Raw genomic sequence first — 23147 nt, 5'->3', positions numbered from 1 at the left:
CAGGACAACTTTCACGTTTACACGGAACATGAAACACACCGGACTACAGGGAAAATGCACAAAGCTGAGCAGCCCGTGTTCCAAATCATAACGTGCAGCATAGTTTCAGTCACTGTGTCTGTCTTGCAGAATAAGAGTCCCAAAGAATGTTCTCCACCCTAAAACCGGAGGTAGCATTACAATCCGAGAACGACAGATCACATTGCGAGGATGCTCTGACCTCGGAGCCAATTCGAGATGCCACTTTCCTTGCCTTTTTGCCTTAACCGTGCAATTCGCTGCAGAGATGTTCACACCTGGATATGAGCCACATGGATACCAACTGAGTTGGAAACCTGTGTGGGAATCGAAAGGAAGCGACACAATAAAGTTTGATAAATTCCATGGTGCTTTTAAGAAATGCAGTCTCTGTTCACCTCAATCTAAAAGGCAGTTTCTGAACATAGTCAGAGAAGTCAAAAGCGAATTACCTCACCCCACCCCACTCTCCGGAAGAGGTGCTAACTGCCCTTGAGTGCTTTTTGTTCTCGATGTGAAGAGCTCTCACGCCTGAGTCACCTTCACGTCTCTGGTTGCTGAGCCAATCACAAAGAAGGAATTTCACCAGAGCTGCTACTGCCTCACTTCCCCACTCGCCCTCCCCGTTTACATTTTCCTGCTCGTCAGTGATTTAAAGAAATCCAAATGGATGCGATGTCATTCTGTAGCCTCTCTGTCGATTCCTCCGTCTCACTTCCAACGTGGCTTAGATCTCGGGGCGCACCTTAATACTAGCGACGCTGTGAAAGCATAGGTCCAGAGGTTCCTCTGAGAGTGTAATTTCTTTCATTGCTGTTGCTGATTGAATGAGCCACTTCCGTGCGAACTGCTCCAAAACATGATTCAGGACCTCTGGTGCCAACTCTCGTACGTTGAATAACGACAGACAGCTTCCAAATGAGGTCTTTCAGAGACGACTTTGGGGGTACATTTGACAGACAGACTAGTTCAGGAATCCGTGGTGCGCTGTGATACCAGAGCATCAGCTTCTTCCCTGTCTTTGAACCGGGCAAACCTGCGCAAGGAATGCAAATGCGGTGCTGCTTTTCATGGAAGGATCAGAAGGCGGGAACTACACTCTCAAACAGAATGGCATATGATCAGAACCAGGTTGGAGAAAAACTTGACAATGCTTTGCACAGTAATTAAATGGAGTTGCATTACATTTCACTACGAGAGCAGATTTGTTCAAGCACTGAAAGTTGAAGCCATTCTACTTTTCACCTTTCTGTTTCCAATCGCTCGTTGTTTAATGGGACTTGTTTAATTTTGGCTATGTGCTGAGCATGGACGAGATACACCGAAGTATCTGTTTCCACGCGGTGTGCCCTAATAACGTTGTGTTGCTTACACCGGCATTAAAGGATCACTCTTTAGCGGAGCTTGCCGTCGCAGTCTGCGGCACAATCATATAGCCTGTTCGACTGCTCACGGGAACGGTAGCATTGTGAATCGCTGCAGAAACGAACGACTTCCTTACTTTTGCTCCGACTGACCATACTCTGGGAAATTTTCCCAGATTCTCAGTTCAGGATTTTTGCAGCTGGAAGTTACCTCAGAAACCCTGTTCAGTCGTAATTTATTGAGAGAATCGCAAAACAGAAAGCATTTAACACGGAACACAAACAAAACTGGCAAACCAAATGTATTTCCAGACACAGCGAGCATGAATGCTAAATGTGAGACAGTCCGGGGCATGAGCCATAAAGTAATCTCACAACTAACAACAGGGCAATTCCAAACTACTCTTTCAAACATACAGGAGCCTGAGTGCACCACCACTTCCCGGACAATGCTGAAAAGAGAGAAAGAAAGAACATAATAAGAATGGGCCATAAAAAGTGAATTTCACCAATCACAGTCTCGGCTAGATTACCTTTCCCTTCCGATGTCTCCAGGACGGAGATGAAGGAAATGGGAGAAATTCAATAACATATGACATCGAAATTCATTGGAACGATTTTTTCATTGGCCAGAAAACCAAATAACGACGAGTCGAGTCACGGTAGTACTTTGTTTCACAACAGCGATGAAATAACAGTCTCCATTCGATTCCATTAAAATTCAACTCGCCTGGAACGTAAAGCAACAGAAGAGCTGCGGGAGGCGAACACGATCATGACAGCACAGACGCTTCGCCAAATTCGGCACTTTCACACACCACAATGAATTGCCCGGGAAGCAAACCCATTTCGCTTCTGTTTTAAACAGAAACGCAGCAGGGGTCGAAACAGCATTTCAACCAGCTGCGCGATTGGAGAAGGTCAGCAGAAATGGCAGCGGTGGGATTCGAACCCACGCCTCTGTCAGAGACTGGAGCTTAAATCCAGCGCCTTAGACCGCTCGGCCACACTACCAGCCAGCCACTAGCGCTGCCCATTTTCTTGCACTTCCAATTGTGCTCCTGCAAAACAACAGATGCAAAGTCACGTTAAAAGGGTTCCATGATCCCTCTCCGACTCGCACAGCTGCTGGGATGTGCCCGGCTACAATGACAATTTCGCAGCAGATAATGATACCCATCAATCCAGACAAAAATCAATGGTAAGCTGAGTCGATCTTCTCAGACTCTTTTCAGCTCCAAATGCATCTGTGAGTGCGTAAGAACACACGATCGGTTATGATTTGGTCAAATTACCATGAGCTACTTGACATGACTGCAATTTCGATTCTTGCATTGATAAATGATTTCACCCATTGCTCGAAACAGGACAACTTTCACGTTTACACGGAACATGAAACACACCGGACTACAGGGAAAATGCACAAAGCTGAGCAGCCCGTGTTCCAAATCATAACGTGCAGCATAGTTTCAGTCACTGTGTCTGTCTTGCAGAATAAGAGTCCCAAAGAATGTTCTCCACCCTAAAACCGGAGGTAGCATTACAATCCGAGAACGACAGATCACATTGCGAGGATGCTCTGACCTCGGAGCCAATTCGAGATGCCACTTTCCTTGCCTTTTTGCCTTAACCGTGCAATTCGCTGCAGAGATGTTCACACCTGGATATGAGCCACATGGATACCAACTGAGTTGGAAACCTGTGTGGGAATCGAAAGGAAGCGACACAATAAAGTTTGATAAATTCCATGGTGCTTTTAAGAAATGCAGTCTCTGTTCACCTCAATCTAAAAGGCAGTTTCTGAACATAGTCAGAGAAGTCAAAAGGGAATTACCTCACCCCACCCCACTCTCCGGAAGAGGTGCTAACTGCCCTTGAGTGCTTTTTGTTCTCGATGTGAAGAGCTCTCACGCCTGAGTCACCTTCACGTCTCTGGTTGCTGAGCCAATCACAAAGAAGGAATTTCACCAGAGCTGCTACTGCCTCACTTCCCCACTCGCCCTCCCCGTTTACATTTTCCTGCTCGTCAGTGATTTAAAGAAATCCAAATGGATGCGATGTCATTCTGTAGCCTCTCTGTCGATTCCTCCGTCTCACTTCCAACGTGGCTTAGATCTCGGGGCGCACCTTAATACTAGCGACGCTGTGAAAGCATAGGTCCAGAGGTTCTTTTGAGAGTGTAATTTCTTTCATTGCTGTTGCTGATTGAATGAGCCACTTCCGTGCGAACTGCTCCAAAACATGATTCAGGACCTCTGGTGCCAACTCTCGTACGTTGAATAACGACAGACAGCTTCCAAATGAGGTCTTTCAGAGACGACTTTGGGGGTACATTTGACAGACAGACTAGTTCAGGAATCCGTGGTGCGCTGTGATACCAGAGCATCAGCTTCTTCCCTGTCTTTGAACCGGGCAAACCTGCGCAAGGAATGCAAATGCGGTGCTGCTTTTCATGGAAGGATCAGAAGGCGGGAACTACACTCTCAAACAGAATGGCATATGATCAGAACCAGGTTGGAGAAAAACTTGACAATGCTTTGCACAGTAATTAAATGGAGTTGCATTACATTTCACTACGAGAGCAGATTTGTTCAAGCACTGAAAGTTGAAGCCATTCTACTTTTCACCTTTCTGTTTCCAATCGCTCGTTGTTTAATGGGACTTGTTTAATTTTGGCTATGTGCTGAGCATGGACGAGATACACCGAAGTATCTGTTTCCACGCGGTGTGCCCTAATAACGTTGTGTTGCTTACACCGGCATTAAAGGATCACTCTTTAGCGGAGCTTGCCGTCGCAGTCTGCGGCACAATCATATAGCCTGTTCGACTGCTCACGGGAACGGTAGCATTGTGAATCGCTGCAGAAACGAACGACTTCCTTACTTTTGCTCCGACTGACCATACTCTGGGAAATTTTCCCAGATTCTCAGTTGAGGATTTTTGCAGCTGGAAGTTACCTCAGAAACCCTGTTCAGTCGTAATTTATTGAGAGAATCGCAAAACGGAAAGCATTTAACACGGAACACAAACAAAACTGGCAAACCAAATGTATTTCCAGACACAGCGAGCATGAATGCTAAATGTGAGACAGTCCGGGGCATGAGCCATAAAGTAATCTCACAACTAACAACAGGGCAATTCCAAACTACTCTTTCAAACATACAGGAGCCTGAGTGCCCAACCACTTCCCGGACAATGCTGAAAAGAGAGAAAGAAAGAACATAATAAGAATGGGCCATAAAAAGTGAATTTCACCAATCACAGTCTCGGCTAGATTACCTTTCCCTTCCGATGTCTCCAGGACGGAGATGAAGGAAATGGGAGAAATTCAATAACATATGACATCGAAATTCATTGGAACGATTTTTTCATTGGCCAGAAAACCAAATAACGACGAGTCGAGTCACGGTAGTACTTTGTTTCACAACAGCGATGAAATAACAGTCTCCATTCGATTCCATTAAAATTCAACTCGCCTGGAACGTAAAGCAACAGAAGAGCTGCGGGAGGCGAACACGATCATGACAGCACAGACGCTTCGCCAAATTCGGCACTTTCACACACCACAATGAATTGCCCGGGAAGCAAACCCATTTCGCTTCTGTTTTAAACAGAAACGCAGCAGGGGTCGAAACAGCATTTCAACCAGCTGCGCGATTGGAGAAGGTCAGCAGAAATGGCAGCGGTGGGATTCGAACCCACGCCTCTGTCAGAGACTGGAGCTTAAATCCAGCGCCTTAGACCGCTCGGCCACACTACCAGCCAGCCACTAGCGCTGCCCATTTTCTTGCACTTCCAATTGTGCTCCTGCAAAACAACAGATGCAAAGTCACGTTAAAAGGGTTCCATGATCCCTCTCCGACTCGCACAGCTGCTGGGATGTGCCCGGCTACAATGACAATTTCGCAGCAGATAATGATACCCATCAATCCAGACAAAAATCAATGGTAAGCTGAGTCGATCTTCTCAGACTCTTTTCAGCTCCAAATGCATCTGTGAGTGCGTGAGAACACACGATCGGTTATGATTTGGTCAAATTACCATGAGCTACTTGACATGACTGCAATTTCGATTCTTGCATTGATAAATGATTTCACCCATTGCTCGAAACAGGACAACTTTCACGTTTACACGGAACATGAAACACACTACAGGGAAAATGCACAAAGCTGAGCAGCCCGTGTTCCAAATCATAACGTGCAGCATAGTTTCAGTCACTGTGTCTGTCTTGCAGAATAAGAGTCCCAAAGAATGTTCTCCACCCTAAAACCGGAGGTAGCATTACAATCCGAGAACGACAGATCACATTGCGAGGATGCTCTGACCTCGGAGCCAATTCGAGATGCCACTTTCCTTGCCTTTTTGCCTTAACCGTGCAATTCGCTGCAGAGATGTTCACACCTGGATATGAGCCACATGGATACCAACTGAGTTGGAAACCTGTGTGGGAATCGAAAGGAAGCGACACAATAAAGTTTGATAAATTCCATGGTGCTTTTAAGAAATGCAGTCTCTGTTCACCTCAATCTAAAAGGCAGTTTCTGAACATAGTCAGAGAAGTCAAAAGGGAATTACCTCACCCCACCCCACTCTCCGGAAGAGGTGCTAACTGCCCTTGAGTGCTTTTTGTTCTCGATGTGAAGAGCTCTCACGCCTGAGTCACCTTCACGTCTCTGGTTGCTGAGCCAATCACAAAGAAGGAATTTCACCAGAGCTGCTACTGCCTCACTTCCCCACTCGCCCTCCCCGTTTACATTTTCCTGCTCGTCAGTGATTTAAAGAAATCCAAATGGATGCGATGTCATTCTGTAGCCTCTCTGTCGATTCCTCCGTCTCACTTCCAACGTGGCTTAGATCTCGGGGCGCACCTTAATACTAGCGACGCTGTGAAAGCATAGGTCCAGAGGTTCTTTTGAGATTGTAATTTCTTTCATTGCTGTTGCTGATTGAATGAGCCACTTCCGTGCGAACTGCTCCAAAACATGATTCAGGACCTCTGGTGCCAACTCTCGTACGTTGAATAACGACAGACAGCTTCCAAATGAGGTCTTTCAGAGACGACTTTGGGGGTACATTTGACAGACAGACTAGTTCAGGAATCCGTGGTGCGCTGTGATACCAGAGCATCAGCTTCTTCCCTGTCTTTGAACCGGGCAAACCTGCGCAAGGAATGCAAATGCGGTGCTGCTTTTCATGGAAGGATCAGAAGGCGGGAACTACACTCTCAAACAGAATGGCATATGATCAGAACCAGGTTGGAGAAAAACTTGACAATGCTTTGCACAGTAATTAAATGGAGTTGCATTACATTTCACTACGAGAGCAGATTTGTTCAAGCACTGAAAGTTGAAGCCATTCTACTTTTCACCTTTCTGTTTCCAATCGCTCGTTGTTTAATGGGACTTGTTTAATTTTGGCTATGTGCTGAGCATGGACGAGATACACCGAAGTATCTGTTTCCACGCGGTGTGCCCTAATAACGTTGTGTTGCTTACACCGGCATTAAAGGATCACTCTTTAGCGGAGCTTGCCGTCGCAGTCTGCGGCACAATCATATAGCCTGTTCGACTGCTCACGGGAACGGTAGCATTGTGAATCGCTGCAGAAACGAACGACTTCCTTACTTTTGCTCCGACTGACCATACTCTGGGAAATTTTCCCAGATTCTCAGTTGAGGATTTTTGCAGCTGGAAGTTACCTCAGAAACCCTGTTCAGTCGTAATTTATTGAGAGAATCGCAAAACGGAAAGCATTTAACACGGAACACAAACAAAACTGGCAAACCAAATGTATTTCCAGACACAGCGAGCATGAATGCTAAATGTGAGACAGTCCGGGGCATGAGCCATAAAGTAATCTCACAACTAACAACAGGGCAATTCCAAACTACTCTTTCAAACATACAGGAGCCTGAGTGCCCAACCACTTCCCGGACAATGCTGAAAAGAGAGAAAGAAAGAACATAATAAGAATGGGCCATAAAAAGTGAATTTCACCAATCACAGTCTCGGCTAGATTACCTTTCCCTTCCGATGTCTCCAGGACGGAGATGAAGGAAATGGGAGAAATTCAATAACATATGACATCGAAATTCATTGGAACGATTTTTTCATTGGCCAGAAAACCAAATAACGACGAGTCGAGTCACCGTAGTACTTTGTTTCACAACAGCGATGAAATAACAGTCTCCATTCGATTCCATTAAAATTCAACTCGCCTGGAACGTAAAGCAACAGAAGAGCTGCGGGAAGCGAACACGATCATGACAGCACAGACGCTTCGCCAAATTCGGCACTTTCACACACCACAATTAATTGCCCGGGAAGCAAACCCATTTCGCTTCTGTTTTAAACAGAAACGCAGCAGGGGTCGAAACAGCATTTCAACCAGCTGCGCGATTGGAGAAGGTCAGCAGAAATGGCAGCGGTGGGATTCGAACCCACGCCTCTGTCAGAGACTGGAGCTTAAATCCAGCGCCTTAGACCGCTCGGCCATACTACCAGCCAGCCACTAGCGCTGCCCATTTTCTTGCACTTCCAATTGTGCTCCTGCAAAACAACAGATGCAAAGTCACGTTAAAAGGGTTCCATGATCCCTCTCCGACTCGCACAGCTGCTGGGATGTGCCCGGCTACAATGACAATTTCGCAGCAGATAATGATACCCATCAATCCAGACAAAAATCAATGGTAAGCTGAGTCGATCTTCTCAGACTCTTTTCAGCTCCAAATGCATCTGTGAGTGCGTGAGAACACACGATCGGTTATGATTTGGTCAAATTACCATGAGCTACTTGACATGACTGCAATTTCGATTCTTGCATTGATAAATGATTTCACCCATTGCTCGAAACAGGACAACTTTCACGTTTACACGGAACATGAAACACACCGGACTACAGGGAAAATGCACAAAGCTGAGCAGCCCGTGTTCCAAATCATAACGTGCAGCATAGTTTCAGTCACTGTGTCTGTCTTGCAGAATAAGAGTCCCAAAGAATGTTCTCCACCCTAAAACCGGAGGTAGCATTACAATCCGAGAACGACAGATCACATTGCGAGGATGCTCTGACCTCGGAGCCAATTCGAGATGCCACTTTCCTTGCCTTTTTGCCTTAACCGTGCAATTCGCTGCAGAGATGTTCACACCTGGATATGAGCCACATGGATACCAACTGAGTTGGAAACCTGTGTGGGAATCGAAAGGAAGCGACACAATAAAGTTTGATAAATTCCATGGTGCTTTTAAGAAATGCAGTCTCTGTTCACCTCAATCTAAAAGGCAGTTTCTGAACATAGTCAGAGAAGTCAAAAGCGAATTACCTCACCCCACCCCACTCTCCGGAAGAGGTGCTAACTGCCCTTGAGTGCTTTTTGTTCTCGATGTGAAGAGCTCTCACGCCTGAGTCACCTTCACGTCTCTGGTTGCTGAGCCAATCACAAAGAAGGAATTTCACCAGAGCTGCTACTGCCTCACTTCCCCACTCGCCCTCCCCGTTTACATTTTCCTGCTCGTCAGTGATTTAAAGAAATCCAAATGGATGCGATGTCATTCTGTAGCCTCTCTGTCGATTCCTCCGTCTCACTTCCAACGTGGCTTAGATCTCGGGGCGCACCTTAATACTAGCGACGCTGTGAAAGCATAGGTCCAGAGGTTCCTCTGAGAGTGTAATTTCTTTCATTGCTGTTGCTGATTGAATGAGCCACTTCCGTGCGAACTGCTCCAAAACATGATTCAGGACCTCTGGTGCCAACTCTCGTACGTTGAATAACGACAGACAGCTTCCAAATGAGGTCTTTCAGAGACGACTTTGGGGGTACATTTGACAGACAGACTAGTTCAGGAATCCGTGGTGCGCTGTGATACCAGAGCATCAGCTTCTTCCCTGTCTTTGAACCGGGCAAACCTGCGCAAGGAATGCAAATGCGGTGCTGCTTTTCATGGAAGGATCAGAAGGCGGGAACTACACTCTCAAACAGAATGGCATATGATCAGAACCAGGTTGGAGAAAAACTTGACAATGCTTTGCACAGTAATTAAATGGAGTTGCATTACATTTCACTACGAGAGCAGATTTGTTCAAGCACTGAAAGTTGAAGCCATTCTACTTTTCACCTTTCTGTTTCCAATCGCTCGTTGTTTAATGGGACTTGTTTAATTTTGGCTATGTGCTGAGCATGGACGAGATACACCGAAGTATCTGTTTCCACGCGGTGTGCCCTAATAACGTTGTGTTGCTTACACCGGCATTAAAGGATCACTCTTTAGCGGAGCTTGCCGTCGCAGTCTGCGGCACAATCATATAGCCTGTTCGACTGCTCACGGGAACGGTAGCATTGTGAATCGCTGCAGAAACGAACGACTTCCTTACTTTTGCTCCGACTGACCATACTCTGGGAAATTTTCCCAGATTCTCAGTTCAGGATTTTTGCAGCTGGAAGTTACCTCAGAAACCCTGTTCAGTCGTAATTTATTGAGAGAATCGCAAAACGGAAAGCATTTAACACGGAACACAAACAAAACTGGCAAACCAAATGTATTTCCAGACACAGCGAGCATGAATGCTAAATGTGAGACAGTCCGGGGCATGAGCCATAATGTAATCTCACAACTAACAACAGGGCAATTCCAAACTACTCTTTCAAACATACAGGAGCCTGAGTGCACCACCACTTCCCGGACAATGCTGAAAAGAGAGAAAGAAAGAACATAATAAGAATGGGCCATAAAAAGTGAATTTCACCAATCACAGTCTCGGCTAGATTACCTTTCCCTTCCGATGTCTCCAGGACGGAGATGAATGAAATGGGAGAAATTCAATAACATATGACATCGAAATTCATTGGAACGATTTTTTCATTGGCCAGAAAACCAAATAACGACGAGTCGAGTCACCGTAGTACTTTGTTTCACAACAGCGATGAAATAACAGTCTCCATTCGGTTCCATTAAAATTCAACTCGCCTGGAACGTAAAGCAACAGAAGAGCTGCGGGAGGCGAACACGATCATGACAGCACAGACGCTTCGCCAAATTCGGCACTTTCACACACCACAATTAATTGCCCGGGAAGCAAACCCATTTCGCTTCTGTTTTAAACAGAAACGCAGCAGGAGTCGAAACAGCATTTCAACCAGCTGCGCGATTGGAGAAGGTCAGCAGAAATGGCAGCGGTGGGATTCGAACCCACGCCTCTGTCAGAGACTGGAGCTTAAATCCAGCGCCTTAGACCGCTCGGCCATACTACCAGCCAGCCACTAGCGCTGCCCATTTTCTTGCACTTCCAATTGTGCTCCTGCAAAACAACAGATGCAAAGTCACGTTAAAAGGGTTCCATGATCCCTCTCCGACTCGCACAGCTGCTGGGATGTGCCCGGCTACAATGACAATTTCGCAGCAGATAATGATACCCATCAATCCAGACAAAAATCAATGGTAAGCTGAGTCGATCTTCTCAGACTCTTTTCAGCTCCAAATGCATCTGTGAGTGCGTGAGAACACACGATCGGTTATGATTTGGTCAAATTACCATGAGCTGCTTGACATGACTGCAATTTCGATTCTTGCATTGATAAATGATTTCACCCATTGCTCGAAACAGGACAACTTTCACGTTTACACGGAACATGAAACACACCGGACTACAGGGAAAATGCACAAAGCTGAGCAGCCCGTGTTCCAAATCATAACGTGCAGCATAGTTTCAGTCACTGTGTCTGTCTTGCAGAATAAGAGTCCCAAAGAATGTTCTCCACCCTAAAACCGGAGGTAGCATTACAATCCGAGAACGACAGATCACATTGCGAGGATGCTCTGACCTCGGAGCCAATTCGAGATGCCACTTTCCTTGCCTTTTTGCCTTAACCGTGCAATTCGCTGCAGAGATGTTCACACCTGGATATGAGCCACATGGATACCAACTGAGTTGGAAACCTGTGTGGGAATCGAAAGGAAGCGACACAATAAAGTTTGATAAATTCCATGGTGCTTTTAAGAAATGCAGTCTCTGTTCACCTCAATCTAAAAGGCAGTTTCTGAACATAGTCAGAGAAGTCAAAAGGGAATTACCTCACCCCACCCCACTCTCCGGAAGAGGTGCTAACTGCCCTTGAGTGCTTTTTGTTCTCGATGTGAAGAGCTCTCACGCCTGAGTCACCTTCACGTCTCTGGTTGCTGAGCCAATCACAAAGAAGGAATTTCACCAGAGCTGCTACTGCCTCACTTCCCCACTCGCCCTCCCCGTTTACATTTTCCTGCTCGTCAGTGATTTAAAGAAATCCAAATGGATGCGATGTCATTCTGTAGCCTCTCTGTCGATTCCTCCGTCTCACTTCCAACGTGGCTTAGATCTCGGGGCGCACCTTAATACTAGCGACGCTGTGAAAGCATAGGTCCAGAGGTTCCTCTGAGAGTGTAATTTCTTTCATTGCTGTTGCTGATTGAATGAGCCACTTCCGTGCGAACTGCTCCAAAACATGATTCAGGACCTCTGGTGCCAACTCTCGTACGTTGAATAACGACAGACAGCTTCCAAATGAGGTCTTTCAGAGACGACTTTGGGGGTACATTTGACAGACAGACTAGTTCAGGAATCCGTGGTGCGCTGTGATACCAGAGCATCAGCTTCTTCCCTGTCTTTGAACCGGGCAAACCTGCGCAAGGAATGCAAATGCGGTGCTGCTTTTCATGGAAGGATCAGAAGGCGGGAACTACACTCTCAAACAGAATGGCATATGATCAGAACCAGGTTGGAGAAAAACTTGACAATGCTTTGCACAGTAATTAAATGGAGTTGCATTACATTTCACTACGAGAGCAGATTTGTTCAAGCACTGAAAGTTGAAGCCATTCTACTTTTCACCTTTCTGTTTCCAATCGCTCGTTGTTTAATGGGACTTGTTTAATTTTGGCTCTGTGCTGAGCATGGACGAGATACACCGAAGTATCTGTTTCCACGCGGTGTGCCCTAATAACGTTGTGTTGCTTACACCGGCATTAAAGGATCACTCTTTAGCGGAGCTTGCCGTCGCAGTCTGCGGCACAATCATATAGCCTGTTCGACTGCTCACGGGAACGGTAGCATTGTGAATCGCTGCAGAAACGAACGACTTCCTTACTTTTGCTCCGACTGACCATACTCTGGGAAATTTTCCCAGATTCTCAGTTCAGGATTTTTGCAGCTGGAAGTTACCTCAGAAACCCTGTTAACTCGTAATTTATTGAGAGAATCGCAAAACGGAAAGCATTTAACACGGAACACAAACAAAACTGGCAAACCAAATGTATTTCCAGACACAGCGAGCATGAATGCTAAATGTGAGACAGTCCGGGGCATGAGCCATAAAGTAATCTCACAACTAACAACAGGGCAATTCCAAACTACTCTTTCAAACATACAGGAGCCTGAGTGCACCACCACTTCCCGGACAATGCTGAAAAGAGAGAAAGAAAGAACATAATAAGAATGGGCCATAAAAAGTGAATTTCACCAATCACAGTCTCGGCTAGATTACCTTTCCCTTCCGATGTCTCCAGGACGGAGATGAAGGAAATGGGAGAAATTCAATAACATATGACATCGAAATTCATTGGAACGATTTTTTCATTGGCCAGAAAACCAAATAACGACGAGTCGAGTCACCGTAGTACTTTGTTTCACAACAGCGATGAAATAACAGTCTCCATTCGATTCCATTAAAATTCAACTCGCCTGGAACGTAAAGCAACAGAAGAGCTGCGGGAGGCGAACACGATCATGACAGCACAGACGCTTCGCCAAATTCGGCACTTTCACACACCACAATTAATTGCCCGGGAAGCAAACCCATTTCGCTTCTGTTTTAAACAGAAACGCAGCAGGGGTCGAAACAGCATTTCAACCAGCTGCGCGATTGGAGAAGGTCAGCAGAAATGGCAGCGGTGGGATTCGAACCCACGCCTCTGTCAGAGACTGGAGCTTAAATCCAGCGCCTTAGACCGCTCGGCCACACTACCAGCCAGCCACGAGCGCTGCCCATTTTCTTGCACTTCCAATTGTGCTCCTGCAAAACAACAGATGCAAAGTCACGTTAAAAGGGTTCCATGATCCCTCTCCGACTCGCACAGCTGCTGGGATGTGCCCGGCTACAATGACAATTTCGCAGCAGATAATGATACCCATCAATCCAGACAAAAATCAATGGTAAGCTGAGTCGATCTTCTCAGACTCTTTTCAGCTCCAAATGCATCTGTGAGTGCGTGAGAACACACGATCGGTTATGATTTGGTCAAATTACCATGAGCTGCTTGACATGACTGCAATTTCGATTCTTGCATTGATAAATGATTTCACCCATTGCTCGAAACAGGACAACTTTCACGTTTACACGGAACATGAAACACACCGGACTACAGGGAAAATGCACAAAGCTGAGCAGCCCGTGTTCCAAATCATAACGTGCAGCATAGTTTCAGTCACTGTGTCTGTCTTGCAGAATAAGAGTCCCAAAGAATGTTCTCCACCCTAAAACCGGAGGTAGCATTACAATCCGAGAACGACAGATCACATTGCGAGGATGCTCTGACCTCGGAGCCAATTCGAGATACCACTTTCCTTGCCTTTTTGCCTTAACCGTGCAATTCGCTGCAGAGATATTCACACCTGGATATGAGCCACATGGATACCAACTGAGTTGGAAACCTGTGTGGGAATCGAAAGGAAGCGACACAATAAAGTTTGATAAATTCCATGGTGCTTTTAAGAAATGCAGTCTCTGTTCACCTCAATCTAAAAGGCAGTTTCTGAACATAGTCAGAGAAGTCAAAAGGGAATTAGCTCACCCCACCCCACTCTCCGGAAGAGGTGCTAACTGCCCTTGAGTGCTTTTTGTTCTCGATGTGAAGAGCTCTCACGCCTGAGTCACCTTCACGTCTCTGGTTGCTGAGCCAATCACAAAGAAGGAATTTCACCAGAGCTGCTACTGCCTCACTTCCCCACTCGCCCTCCCCGTTTACATTTTCCTGCTCGTCAGTGATTTAAAGAAATCCAAATGGATGCGATGTCATTCTGTAGCCTCTCTGTCGATTCCTCCGTCTCACTTCCAACGTGGCTTAGATCTCGGGGCGCACCTTAATACTAGCGACGCTGTGAAAGCATAGGTCCAGAGGTTCCTCTGAGAGTGTAATTTCTTTCATTGCTGTTGCTGATTGAATGAGCCACTTCCGTGCGAACTGCTCCAAAACATGATTCAGGACCTCTGGTGCCAACTCTCGTACGTTGAATAACGACAGACAGCTTCCAAATGAGGTCTTTCAGAGACGACTTTGGGGGTACATTTGACAGACAGACTAGTTCAGGAATCCGTGGTGCGCTGTGATACCAGAGCATCAGCTTCTTCCCTGTCTTTGAACCGGGCAAACCTGCGCAAGGAATGCAAATGCGGTGCTGCTTTTCATGGAAGGATCAGAAGGCGGGAACTACACTCTCAAACAGAATGGCATATGATCAGAACCAGGTTGGAGAAAAACTTGACAATGCTTTGCACAGTAATTAAATGGAGTTGCATTACATTTCACTACGAGAGCAGATTTGTTCAAGCTCTGAAAGTTGAAGCCATTCTACTTTTCACCTTTCTGTTTCCAATCGCTCGTTGTTTAATGGGACTTGTTTAATTTTGGCTATGTGCTGAGCATGGACGAGATACACCGAAGTATCTGTTTCCACGCGGTGTGCCCTAATAACGTTGTGTTGCTTACACCGGCATTAAAGGATCACTCTTTAGCGGAGCTTGCCGTCGCAGTCTGCGGCACAATCATATAGCCTGTTCGACTGCTCACGGGAACGGTAGCATTGTGAATCGCTGCAGAAACGAACGACTTCCTTACTTTTGCTCCGACTGACCATACTCTGGGAAATTTTCCCAGATTCTCAGTTCAGGATTTTTGCAGCTGGAAGTTACCTCAGAAACCCTGTTAACTCGTAATTTATTGAGAGAATCGCAAAACGGAAAGCATTTAACACGGAACACAAACAAAACTGGCAAACCAAATGTATTTCCAGACACAGCGAGCATGAATGCTAAATGTGAGACAGTCCGGGGCATGAGCCATAAAGTAATCTCACAACTAACAACAGGGCAATTCCAAACTACTCTTTCAAACATACAGGAGCCTGAGTGCACCACCACTTCCCGGACAATGCTGAAAAGAGAGAAAGAAAGAACATAATAAGAATGGGCCATAAAAAGTGAATTTCACCAATCACAGTCTCGGCTAGATTACCTTTCCCTTCCGATGTCTCCAGGACGGAGATGAAGGAAATGGGAGAAATTCAATAACATATGACATCGAAATTCATTGGAACGATTTTTTCATTGGCCAGAAAACCAAATAACGACGAGTCGAGTCACCGTAGTACTTTGTTTCACAACAGCGATGAAATAACAGTCTCCATTCGATTCCATTAAAATTCAACTCGCCTGGAACGTAAAGCAACAGAAGAGCTGCGGGAGGCGAACACGATCATGACAGCACAGACGCTTCGCCAAATTCGGCACTTTCACACACCACAATTAATTGCCCGGGAAGCAAACCCATTTCGCTTCTGTTTTAAACAGCATTTCAACCAGCTGCGCGATTGGAGAAGGTCAGCAGAAATGGCAGCGGTGGGATTCGAACCCACGCCTCTGTCAGAGACTGGAGCTTAAATCCAGCGCCTTAGACCGCTCGGCCACACTACCAGCCAGCCACGACTGCTGCCCATTTTCTTGCACTTCCAATTGTGCTCCTGCAAAACAACAGATGCAAAGTCACGTTAAAAGGGTTCCATGATCCCTCTCCGACTCGCACAGCTGCTGGGATGTGCCCGGCTACAATGACAATTTCGCAGCAGATAATGATACCCATCAATCCAGACAAAAATCAATGGAAAGCTGAGTCGATCTTCTCAGACTCTTTTCAGCTCCAAATGCATCTGTGAGTGCGTGAGAACACACGATCGGTTATGATTTGGTCAAATTACCATGAGCTGCTTGTCATGACTGCAATTTCGATTCTTGCATTGATAAATGATTTCACCCATTGCTCGAAACAGGACAACTTTCACGTTTACACGGAACATGAAACACACCGGACTACAGGGAAAATGCACAAAGCAGAGCAGCCCGTGTTCCAAATCATAACGTGCAGCATAGTTTCAGTCACTGTGTCTGTCTTGCAGAATAAGAGTCCCAAAGAATGTTCTCCACCCTAAAACCGGAGGTAGCATTACAATCCGAGAACGACAGATCACATTGCGAGGATGCTCTGACCTCGGAGCCAATTCGAGATGCCACTTTCCTTGCCTTTTTGCCTTAACCGTGCAATTCGCTGCAGAGATGTTCACACCTGGATATGAGCCACATGGATACCAACTGAGTTGGAAACCTGTGTGGGAATCGAAAGGAAGCGACACAATAAAGTTTGATAAATTCCATGGTGCTTTTAAGAAATGCAGTCTCTGTTCACCTCAATCTAAAAGGCAGTTTCTGAACATAGTCAGAGAAGTCAAAAGGGAATTACCTCACCCCACCCCACTCTCCGGAAGAGGTGCTAACTGCCCTTGAGTGCTTTTTGTTCTCGATGTGAAGAGCTCTCACGCCTGAGTCACCTTCACGTCTCTGGTTGCTGAGCCAATCACAAAGAAGGAATTTCACCAGAGCTGCTACTGCCTCACTTCCCCACTCGCCCTCCCCGTTTACATTTTCCTGCTCGTCAGTGATTTAAAGAAATCCAAATGGATGCGATGTCATTCTGTAGCCTCTCTGTCGATTCCTCCGTCTCACTTCCAACGTGGCTTAGATCTCGGGGCGCACCTTAATACTAGCGACGCTGTGAAAGCATAGGTCCAGAGGTTCCTCTGAGAGTGTAATTTCTTTCATTGCTGTTGCTGATTGAATGAGCCACTTCCGTGCGAACTGCTCCAAAACATGATTCAGGACCTCTGGTGCCAACTCTCGTACGTTGAATAACGACAGACAGCTTCCAAATGAGGTCTTTCAGAGACGACTTTGGGGGTACATTTGACAGACAGACTAGTTCAGGAATCCGTGGTGCGCTGTGATACCAGAGCATCAGCTTCTTCCCTGTCTTTGAACCGGGCAAACCTGCGCAAGGAATGCAAATGCGGTGCTGCTTTTCATGGAAGGATCAGAAGGCGGGAACTACACTCTCAAACAGAATGGCATATGATCAGAACCAGGTTGGAGAAAAACTTGACAATGCTTTGCACAGTAATTAAATGGAGTTGCATTACATTTCACTACGAGAGCAGATTTGTTCAAGCACTGAAAGTTGAAGCCATTCTACTTTTCACCTTTCTGTTTCCAATCGCTCGTTGTTTAATGGGACTTGTTTAATTTTGGCTATGTGCTGAGCATGGACGAGATACACCGAAGTATCTGTTTCCACGCGGTGTGCCCTAATAACGTTGTGTTGCTTACACCGGCATTAAAGGATCACTCTTTAGCGGAGCTTGCCGTCGCAGTCTGCGGCACAATCATATAGCCTGTTCGACTGCTCACGGGAACGGTAGCATTGTGAATCGCTGCAGAAACGAACGACTTCCTTACTTTTGCTCCGACTGACCATACTCTGGGAAATTTTCCCAGATTCTCAGTTCAGGATTTTTGCAGCTGGAAGTTACCTCAGAAACCCTGTTAACTCGTAATTTATTGAGAGAATCGCAAAACGGAAAGCATTTAACACGGAACACAAACAAAACTGGCAAACCAAATGTATTTCCAGACACAGCGAGCATGAATGCTAAATGTGAGACAGTCCGGGGCATGAGCCATAAAGTAATCTCACAACTAACAACAGGGCAATTCCAAACTACTCTTTCAAACATACAGGAGCCTGAGTGCACCACCACTTCCCGGACAATGCTGAAAAGAGAGAAAGAAAGAACATAATAAGAATGGGCCATAAAAAGTGAATTTCACCAATCACAGTCTCGGCTAGATTACCTTTCCCTTCCGATGTCTCCAGGACGGAGATGAAGGAAATGGGAGAAATTCAATAACATATGACATCGAAATTCATTGGAACGATTTTTTCATTGGCCAGAAAACCAAATAACGACGAGTCGAGTCACCGTAGTACTTTGTTTCACAACAGCGATGAAATAACAGTCTCCATTCGATTCCATTAAAATTCAACTCGCCTGGAACGTAAAGCAACAGAAGAGCTGCGGGAGGCGAACACGATCATGACAGCACAGACGCTTCGCCAAATTCGGCACTTTCACACACCACAATTAATTGCCCGGGAAGCAAACCCATTTCGCTTCTGTTTTAAACAGCATTTCAACCAGCTGCGCGATTGGAGAAGGTCAGCAGAAATGGCAGCGGTGGGATTCGAACCCACGCCTCTGTCAGAGACTGGAGCTTAAATCCAGCGCCTTAGACCGCTCGGCCACACTACCAGCCAGCCACTAGCGCTGCCCATTTTCTTGCACTTCCAATTGTGCTCCTGCAAAACAACAGATGCAAAGTCACGTTAAAAGGGTTCCATGATCCCTCTCCGACTCGCACAGCTGCTGGGATGTGCCCGGCTACAATGACAATTTCGCAGCAGATAATGATACCCATCAATCCAGACAAAAATCAATGGTAAGCTGAGTCGATCTTCTCAGACTCTTTTCAGCTCCAAATGCATCTGTGAGTGCGTGAGAACACACGATCGGTTATGATTTGGTCAAATTACCATGAGCTACTTGACATGACTGCAATTTCGATTCTTGCATTGATAAATGATTTCACCCATTGCTCGAAACAGGACAACTTTCACGTTTACACGGAACATGAAACACACCGGACTACAGGGAAAATGCACAAAGCTGAGCAGCCCGTGTTCCAAATCATAACGTGCAGCATAGTTTCAGTCACTGTGTCTGTCTTGCAGAATAAGAGTCCCAAAGAATGTTCTCCACCCTAAAACCGGAGGTAGCATTACAATCCGAGAACGACAGATCACATTGCGAGGATGCTCTGACCTCGGAGCCAATTCGAGATGCCACTTTCCTTGCCTTTTTGCCTTAACCGTGCAATTCGCTGCAGAGATGTTCACACCTGGATATGAGCCACATGGATACCAACTGAGTTGGAAACCTGTGTGGGAATCGAAAGGAAGCGACACAATAAAGTTTGATAAATTCCATGGTGCTTTTAAGAAATGCAGTCTCTGTTCACCTCAATCTAAAAGGCAGTTTCTGAACATAGTCAGAGAAGTCAAAAGGGAATTACCTCACCCCACCCCACTCTCCGGAAGAGGTGCTAACTGCCCTTGAGTGCTTTTTGTTCTCGATGTGAAGAGCTCTCACGCCTGAGTCACCTTCACGTCTCTGGTTGCTGAGCCAATCACAAAGAAGGAATTTCACCAGAGCTGCTACTGCCTCACTTCCCCACTCGCCCTCCCCGTTTACATTTTCCTGCTCGTCAGTGATTTAAAGAAATCCAAATGGATGCGATGTCATTCTGTAGCCTCTCTGTCGATTCCTCCGTCTCACTTCCAACGTGGCTTAGATCTCGGGGCGCACCTTAATACTAGCGACGCTGTGAAAGCATAGGTCCAGAGGTTCCTCTGAGAGTGTAATTTCTTTCATTGCTGTTGCTGATTGAATGAGCCACTTCCGTGCGAACTGCTCCAAAACATGATTCAGGACCTCTGGTGCCAACTCTCGTACGTTGAATAACGACAGACAGCTTCCAAATGAGGTCTTTCAGAGACGACTTTGGGGGTACATTTGACAGACAGACTAGTTCAGGAATCCGTGGTGCGCTGTGATACCAGAGCATCAGCTTCTTCCCTGTCTTTGAACCGGGCAAACCTGCGCAAGGAATGCAAATGCGGTGCTGCTTTTCATGGAAGGATCAGAAGGCGGGAACTACACTCTCAAACAGAATGGCATATGATCAGAACCAGGTTGGAGAAAAACTTGACAATGCTTTGCACAGTAATTAAATGGAGTTGCATTACATTTCACTACGAGAGCAGATTTGTTCAAGCACTGAAAGTTGAAGCCATTCTACTTTTCACCTTTCTGTTTCCAATCGCTCGTTGTTTAATGGGACTTGTTTAATTTTGGCTATGTGCTGAGCATGGACGAGATACACCGAAGTATCTGTTTCCACGCGGTGTGCCCTAATAACGTTGTGTTGCTTACACCGGCATTAAAGGATCACTCTTTAGCGGAGCTTGCCGTCGCAGTCTGCGGCACAATCATATAGCCTGTTCGACTGCTCACGGGAACGGTAGCATTGTGAATCGCTGCAGAAACGAACGACTTCCTTACTTTTGCTCCGACTGACCATACTCTGGGAAATTTTCCCAGATTCTCAGTTCAGGATTTTTGCAGCTGGAAGTTACCTCAGAAACCCTGTTAACTCGTAATTTATTGAGAGAATCGCAAAACGGAAAGCATTTAACACGGAACACAAACAAAACTGGCAAACCAAATGTATTTCCAGACACAGCGAGCATGAATGCTAAATGTGAGACAGTCCGGGGCATGAGCCATAAAGTAATCTCACAACTAACAACAGGGCAATTCCAAACTACTCTTTCAAACATACAGGAGCCTGAGTGCACCACCACTTCCCGGACAATGCTGAAAAGAGAGAAAGAAAGAACATAATAAGAATGGGCCATAAAAAGTGAATTTCACCAATCACAGTCTCGGCTAGATTACCTTTCCCTTCCGATGTCTCCAGGACGGAGATGAAGGAAATGGGAGAAATTCAATAACATATGACATCGAAATTCATTGGAACGATTTTTTCATTGGCCAGAAAACCAAATAACGACGAGTCGAGTCACGGTAGTACTTTGTTTCACAACAGCGATGAAATAACAGTCTCCATTCGATTCCATTAAAATTCAACTCGCCTGGAACGTAAAGCAACAGAAGACGAACACGATCATGACAGCACAGACGCTTCGCCAAATTCGGCACTTTCACACACCACAATTAATTGCCCGGGAAGCAAACCCATTTCGCTTCTGTTTTAAACAGCATTTCAACCAGCTGCGCGATTGGAGAAGGTCAGCAGAAATGGCAGCGGGGGGATTCGAACCCACGCCTCTGTCAGAGACTGGAGCTTAAATCCAGCGCCTTAGACCGCTCGGCCACACTACCAGCCAGCCACTAGCGCTGCCCATTTTCTTGCACTTCCAATTGTGCTCCTGCAAAACAACAGATGCAAAGTCACGTTAAAAGGGTTCCATGATCCCTCTCCGACTCGCACAGCTGCTGGGATGTGCCCGGCTACAATGACAATTTCGCAGCAGATAATGATACCCATCAATCCAGACAAAAATCAATGGTAAGCTGAGTCGATCTTCTCAGACTCTTTTCAGCTCCAAATGCATCTGTGAGTGCGTGAGAACACACGATCGGTTATGATTTGGTCAAATTACCATGAGCTACTTGACATGACTGCAATTTCGATTCTTGCATTGATAAATGATTTCACCCATTGCTCGAAACAGGACAACTTTCACGTTTACACGGAACATGAAACACACCGGACTACAGGGAAAATGCACAAAGCTGAGCAGCCCGTGTTCCAAATCATAACGTGCAGCATAGTTTCAGTCACTGTGTCTGTCTTGCAGAATAAGAGTCCCAAAGAATGTTCTCCACCCTAAAACCGGAGGTAGCATTACAATCCGAGAACGACAGATCACATTGCGAGGATGCTCTGACCTCGGAGCCAATTCGAGATGCCACTTTCCTTGCCTTTTTGCCTTAACCGTGCAATTCGCTGCAGAGATGTTCACACCTGGATATGAGCCACATGGATACCAACTGAGTTGGAAACCTGTGTGGGAATCGAAAGGAAGCGACACAATAAAGTTTGATAAATTCCATGGTGCTTTTAAGAAATGCAGTCTCTGTTCACCTCAATCTAAAAGGCAGTTTCTGAACATAGTCAGAGAAGTCAAAAGGGAATTACCTCACCCCACCCCACTCTCCGGAAGAGGTGCTAACTGCCCTTGAGTGCTTTTTGTTCTCGATGTGAAGAGCTCTCACGCCTGAGTCACCTTCACGTCTCTGGTTGCTGAGCGAATCACAAAGAAGGAATTTCACCAGAGCTGCTACTGCCTCACTTCCCCACTCGCCCTCCCCGTTTACATTTTCCTGCTCGTCAGTGATTTAAAGAAATCCAAATGGATGCGATGTCATTCTGTAGCCTCTCTGTCGATTCCTCCGTCTCACTTCCAACGTGGCTTAGATCTCGGGGCGCACCTTAATACTAGCGACGCTGTGAAAGCATAGGTCCAGAGGTTCCTCTGAGAGTGTAATTTCTTTCATTGCTGTTGCTGATTGAATGAGCCACTTCCGTGCGAACTGCTCCAAAACATGATTCAGGACCTCTGGTGCCAACTCTCGTACGTTGAATAACGACAGACAGCTTCCAAATGAGGTCTTTCAGAGACGACTTTGGGGGTACATTTGACAGACAGACTAGTTCAGGAATCCGTGGTGCGCTGTGATACCAGAGCATCAGCTTCTTCCCTGTCTTTGAACCGGGCAAACCTGCGCAAGGAATGCAAATGCGGTGCTGCTTTTCATGGAAGGATCAGAAGGCGGGAACTACACTCTCAAACAGAATGGCATATGATCAGAACCAGGTTGGAGAAAAACTTGACAATGCTTTGCACAGTAATTAAATGGAGTTGCATTACATTTCACTACGAGAGCAGATTTGTTCAAGCACTGAAAGTTGAAGCCATTCTACTTTTCACC

General features: G+C 46.1%; 8 non-coding genes across 8 annotated transcripts; all 8 read right to left on the bottom strand.

Annotated features, from left to right (window-relative positions):
- Window positions 1-2313: 2313 nt before the first annotated feature.
- trnal-uaa (transfer RNA leucine (anticodon UAA)) lies at window positions 2314-2396 on the bottom strand. The gene has a single exon. It is a non-coding gene; the product is annotated as a tRNA-Leu (tRNA).
- A 2663-nt stretch (window positions 2397-5059) lies between these two features.
- On the bottom strand, window positions 5060-5142 carry trnal-uaa (transfer RNA leucine (anticodon UAA)). The gene has a single exon. It is a non-coding gene; the product is annotated as a tRNA-Leu (tRNA).
- A 2658-nt stretch (window positions 5143-7800) lies between these two features.
- On the bottom strand, window positions 7801-7883 carry trnal-uaa (transfer RNA leucine (anticodon UAA)). The gene has a single exon. It is a non-coding gene; the product is annotated as a tRNA-Leu (tRNA).
- A 2663-nt stretch (window positions 7884-10546) lies between these two features.
- Window positions 10547-10629, bottom strand: trnal-uaa (transfer RNA leucine (anticodon UAA)). The gene has a single exon. It is a non-coding gene; the product is annotated as a tRNA-Leu (tRNA).
- A 2663-nt stretch (window positions 10630-13292) lies between these two features.
- On the bottom strand, window positions 13293-13375 carry trnal-uaa (transfer RNA leucine (anticodon UAA)). The gene has a single exon. It is a non-coding gene; the product is annotated as a tRNA-Leu (tRNA).
- A 2640-nt stretch (window positions 13376-16015) lies between these two features.
- trnal-uaa (transfer RNA leucine (anticodon UAA)) lies at window positions 16016-16098 on the bottom strand. Its single transcript has one exon. It is a non-coding gene; the product is annotated as a tRNA-Leu (tRNA).
- Window positions 16099-18738: 2640 nt separating this feature from the next.
- trnal-uaa (transfer RNA leucine (anticodon UAA)) lies at window positions 18739-18821 on the bottom strand. The gene has a single exon. It is a non-coding gene; the product is annotated as a tRNA-Leu (tRNA).
- A 2629-nt stretch (window positions 18822-21450) lies between these two features.
- On the bottom strand, window positions 21451-21533 carry trnal-uaa (transfer RNA leucine (anticodon UAA)). The gene has a single exon. It is a non-coding gene; the product is annotated as a tRNA-Leu (tRNA).
- Between the last annotated feature and the right edge of the window lie 1614 nt (window positions 21534-23147).

Source organism: Chiloscyllium punctatum, chromosome 41, assembly GCF_047496795.1.
Source record: "Chiloscyllium punctatum isolate Juve2018m chromosome 41, sChiPun1.3, whole genome shotgun sequence".
Lineage (NCBI taxonomy): Eukaryota > Metazoa > Chordata > Chondrichthyes > Orectolobiformes > Hemiscylliidae > Chiloscyllium > Chiloscyllium punctatum.
Note: the sequence above shows the minus strand (reverse complement) of the source record. Positions and strands in the feature narration are given on the sequence as shown.